This window comes from Dromiciops gliroides, chromosome 1 (assembly GCF_019393635.1).
Source record: "Dromiciops gliroides isolate mDroGli1 chromosome 1, mDroGli1.pri, whole genome shotgun sequence".
Lineage (NCBI taxonomy): Eukaryota > Metazoa > Chordata > Mammalia > Microbiotheria > Microbiotheriidae > Dromiciops > Dromiciops gliroides.
This window is the reverse complement of record NC_057861.1, coordinates 323,432,648-323,438,221: the sequence shown is the minus strand read 5'-3', so window position 1 is coordinate 323,438,221 and position 5,574 is coordinate 323,432,648. Positions and strand designations below refer to the sequence as shown.

Below are 5,574 nucleotides of genomic sequence, written 5' to 3'. Positions count from 1 at the left end.
ACCTCAGAAAAGAAAAACAACAGCATCAAAAACAAAAGAAATAGTATGGTCCTATCAGCAACCATATTCCACAGTTCCTTTTTTTTCTGGATTTGTAGAGACTTTTCTGGATTTGTAGAGTCCTTTGGAACTCTCTTGTACCATTGGATTGGTGAGAAGAAACTAGTTTATCACAGTTGATCGACACATAATGTTGATGATATTGTGAATAATGTTCTTCTGGTTCTGCTCATCTCACTCATCAGTTCATTCAAGTCCTTCCAGGTTTCTCTGAAATCCTCCTGCTCATCGTTTCTTACAGCAAAATAGCATTCCATTACATTCATATACCACAACTTGTTCAGTCATTCCCCAATTGATGGGCTTCCCCTCAACTTCCAATTACTTGTCACAACAAAAAGAGAAGCTATAAATATTTTTGTACATGTGTATCCTTTTCCCTTTTTTAGGATATCTTTGGGAAAAAGACCCAAAAGTTGTATTGCTGGCTCAAAGGTATGCATAGCTTTATAGCTCTTTGGACATAATTCCAAATTTCTCTCCAGAATGGTTGGATCAGTTCACAGCTCCATTAGTGTTTCAATTTTTCCACAGCTTCTCCAACATTTATTATTTTCCTTTTTTGTCATATTAGCCAATCTGATAGGTGCCAAGTGGTACCTCAGAGTTGTATTAATTTGCATCTCTCTAATCAATAGTTATTTAGAGCATTTTTTCATATGGGAAGAGGTAGCTTTGATTTCTTCATTAGAAAATTGCCTGTTCATATCCTTTGACCATTTCTCAATTGGGGAATGACTTGGATTCAGATAAATTTGATGTAGTTCCCTATATATTTTAGAAATAAGACCTTTATCAGAAGTACTGGCCATAAAAATTATTTACAGCTTTGTGCATCCCTTCTAATTTTGGATGCATTGCTTCTGTTTGTACAAAAAGTTTTTTGATTAAATGTAATCAAAATCAGCCATGTTGCATTTCATAATATTCTCTCTCTCTTGTTTGGTCAAAAACTTCTCCTTTCCAAAGATCTGAAAGGTGGACTATTCCTTCCTCTCCTAATTTACCTATGGTATCACCTCTTATTTCTAAATCACGTACCCATTTTGACCTTATTTTAGCATAAGGTGTAAGATGTTGGTCGATGCATAATTTCTGCCATACTATCTTCCAGTTTTCCCAGAAGTTTTTGTCAAATACTGAATTGCTATCCCAGAAGCTGGAGTCTTTGGATATATCAAACAGTACATGACTAATGTCATTTACTACTGTGTCTCCTGTGCCTAGCCTATTCCATTGGTCCTCCACTCTATTTCTTAGCCAGTACCAGATAGTTTTGATGACTGCCGCTTTATAGTAGAGCTCCAGATTTGGTACAGCTAACCCACCTTGTTGTGCATTTTTTTTATTATTTCCCTTGATCTTCTTGACTTTTTGTTTTTCCAGATGAATTTTGTTATTATTTTTTCTAGCTCTATAAAATAAATTTTAGGTAGTCTGGGCGGTATGGCACTGAATAAGTAAATTAATTTAGGTGGGATTGTCATTTTTATTATATTAGCTTGGCCTACCCATGAGCAATTGATATTTTTCCAATTATTTAAATCAGATTTGATTTGTGTGAAAAGTGTTTTGTAATAGTGTTCATAGAGTTCCTGGGTTTGTCTTGGCAAGTAGACTCCAAGGTATTATCTTATCTACCACTACTTTAAATGGAATTTCTCTTTTTATCTCTTGCTGCTGGACTTTGATGGTCATGTATAGAAATGCTGGTAATGTATGTGGATTTATTTTATATCCTGCTACTTTGCTAAAGTTGTTAATTGTTTCAAGTAATTTTTGAGTTGATTCTCTAGGATTCTTTAAGTATGCCATCATATCATCTGCAAAAAGTGATAGTTTTGTTTCTTCCTTGCCTAGTCTAATTCCTTTAATTGCTTTTTCTTCTCTGATTGCTAAATATAACATTTCAAATACAATATTAAATAATGGAGATGATAAGGGACATCTCTGTTTCACCCCTGATCATATTGGGAAGGCTTCTAAGTTATCTCCATTATATATAATGCTTGCTGATGGTTTTGGGCAGATACTGCTTGTTATTTTAAGGAAAGCTCCACCTATTCCTAAACTCTATAGTATTTTTATTAGGAATGGGTGCTGTATTTTGTCAAAAGCTTTCTCTGCATCTATTGAGATAATCATATGATTTTGGTTAGTTTTCTTATTGATGTGGTTGATTATGTTAATAGTTTTCCTAATGTTGAACCAGCCCTGCATTCCTAGTATAAACCCCACCTGGTCATAGTGTTTTATCCTGGTCATCAGTTGCTGTATCCCCCTTGCTAATATCTTATTTAAGATTTTTGCAGCAATATTCATTAGGGAAATTGGTCTATAATTTTCTTTTTCTGTTTTTGCTCTGCCTGGTTTTGGTATCACCACCATATTTGTATCATAAAACAAATTTGATAGAACTCCTTCACCTATTTTTCCAAATAATTTGCATAATATTGGAATTCATTGTTCTTCAAATGTTTGGTAAAATTCACCTGTAAACCCATCTGGCCCTGGGGATTTTTCCTTAGGGAGTTCATTAATGGCTTGTTCAATTTCTTTTTCTGAGATGGGTTTATTTACGGATTTTATTTCCTCTTCAGTTAACCTGGGCAGTTTGTGTTTTTGTAAATATCCATTTCATTTAGATTGTCAAATTTATTGGCATACAGTTGGGCAAAATAGTTCCTAATTATTGCTTTAATTTCTACTTCATTGGTGGTACAATCACCCCTTTCATTTTTTTAATAGTAAACTACATTTATATAGTACTTTAAAGAGATTTTCTTACAATAAACACATGATCTTGATTATTGCAACAACAGTTATAGATAACATTTATATAGTACCTTATACCTGTCAAATAATTTTCTTCACAATAGCCCAGCAAAGTACCATACATTTTATCATCATCATCAATCAGTCATCATCTATCACCATCTTACATTGTTCTTGCCTCTGCTTCAAATTTCTTTACAGTGACTACTGTTAACTGTACAATGGATTGTTTCTTAAGGAAATTAAGATTATAGAGGAAATGTTCACCTTATTAAGGGAACAAATGTTTTTCCCCAATTGCTTTACAATGCAATAAGGATGCTTTAATAGGACAATTATCTAAGTATATAGTAACATGAAAAAGATCTGTAGAGTTCAATCCAAGTGCTAGCCCCAGCCTGTCTCTAACTACATGTTCAGCTGTGGGCAAAAAAATAAACATCTCCAGGTCTCATTTTCCTCATTTATAAAATGAAGGCTGAACTAATCATTTTAATACTTTAAAGTCGGCAAAGATTTTTTCACCTATTGTCTCATCTGAGCCTTCCAACAGCCCTGTGGGGTTACTATGAGGAAACTGAGGCTCTCAGAAGTGCGTTGCCACTGAGTTAGTAGGCATAAGAAGCAGGATCCAAACTCTTCCAGTCCAGCATGCCAGCCATAGCCCTACACCATGTTACCTTTATTAGATTTTGATGTTCATGCTTTATCTCCCAATAGAATGTCAGGTTCTTGAGGTCAAGTATTGTTTTGATTTTATCTCCACCATGATGCACACTGCCTTGTTTAATCTTGGTTGAATTAAAGATTATTCCTTTTCTTTTCTTTCTTTTTTTTTGCAGGGCAATGAGGGTTCAGTGACTTTCCCAGGGTCACACAGCTAGTGAGGGTCAAGTCTTTGAGGCCGCATTTGAACTCATGTCCTCCTGAATCCCGGGCTGGTGCTTTATCTACTGCACCACCTAGCGGACCCTGAATTAAGGATTACATCAAAACAATGTTGATAAATCATGATTGTTCACCGCAATCAAGTAAAGCTCAGAGGGAAAAAAATGAAATATAAAGTCCCTCCACTCCCACTTTTAATAATAAATAAACCTTTTTATATGAATAAAAATAAAGAGAAAACATTTCATCAGAAAGCTTTTAATTCTTAGGCCACTCAGTAAATAGTTGCTAAATCCATAGTACTATGAGCAAAATCAGGTGCCTGTCTAAAGGTAGAATTGGGCAGGATAACATAGGTGTCCCTACCCCATTCCTATGGGGCCTTATCAACCTCCCCAACTATTGCACTGACCAGGAGCTGTGTGGAGCCAGCCCTCCCTGCCTATGCCTTATTTACCCCCATCTCCTGAGCAGGGAAGGGGGAAGGGTTTTTCATTTTGTTTTGGTTTGTTTGTTTGCGGGGCAGTGAAGGTTAAGTGACTTAACCAGGGTCACACAGCTAGTAAGTGTCAAGTGTCTGAAGGCAGATTTGAACTCAGGTCCTCCTGAATCCAGGGCCTGTGCTTTATCCACTGTGACACCTAGCTGCCCCCGGGGGAAATTTTAGAGAGAGGAAAACAGTAATAGAGTAGCAAGGTTTATATAGTTTCAAGTCTTTATAAAAACATTAAGCTTTCATGTTCTGAATTTTGGCTTCCCAGGAACAAATCTCACAAATTGCAACTTTTCCTCTGGAGCTTGGTGTCTCCTACATTTTATCTACTGCATCATTTTCAAGGAATCAATAAACAACTCTATTAAATGAGCGCATCCCTGGATTCCATATTATCAAGGCCAATTCCATCCAGTACATTAGGCTGCTAATTGTTTTCTTCATCTTGGACCACAGGACCCAAGAGAAAATTAGCTTGCTGCCATACAAAAGATTTCCACAATCTATATCCACAACTCTTATGTTACATAATTTACATTCCCAATTGGGAGCTCGCCCTGAGTCACACAGCAACCAGAGGACATTTGGGCACAGCACACAGCAATCCAGCTAGCTTGCCAGCCAACAGGCACTGGCTCTGGGACTAGTCCCACCAGCGATGTCCACACTGTGCATTGCAGCACTTGTAGAAAGTGGTCATAGGCACATCAGCACACCGGGTCCGAGGCTGCATGAAGTAGGCATGAGGATGTTCACACTTGGGACATGGATCTGCTGTGGAGGTGACATTCTCCCAGGCAGAGGCCCCCCCAGCACATCATCCACTTCTTTCAGCTTTGGATACTTCTGATTCGTTACCTTCCCGGGTGATGTTGTGCACGCAAGGGCACATATTGCAAGTGAAGCTGTGGCAGAGCTGTCCCTCTTCCACTATCAGCCCATTCCCACAGCCCGGGAAGAAGAGCAGCATTTTTACCATGGTCCACCAATCTCCACCAACCTCCACCACAAGGTGCCTGACCCCTTTCATTTTTTATATTGGTAATTTGGTTTTCTTTCTTCTTCTTTTATTTGAATCAAATTAACCAATGGTTTATCTATTTTACTGTGTTTTTTTTTTCATAAAACCAGCTCTTAGTTTTACTGATTAATTCTATGGTTTTCTTGCTTTCAATTTTATTAATTTCTCCTTTAATTTTCAGGATTTATAATTTATTATCTAATGAGGGATTTCTAATTTGTTGTTTTTCTAGCTTTTTAAGTGGCATGCCCAATTCATTGATCTCCTCTTTCTCTTTTTTATTCATGTAAGTAGTTAGAGCTATAAATTCCCCTAAGCACTACTTTGGCTGCATCCC

General features: G+C 37.0%; 1 pseudogene; it reads right to left on the bottom strand.

The window, feature by feature from the left end:
- Nucleotides 1–4,859: 4,859 nt before the first annotated feature.
- Nucleotides 4,860–5,186, bottom strand: LOC122737100 (annotated as a pseudogene).
- Between the last annotated feature and the right edge of the window lie 388 nt (nt 5,187–5,574).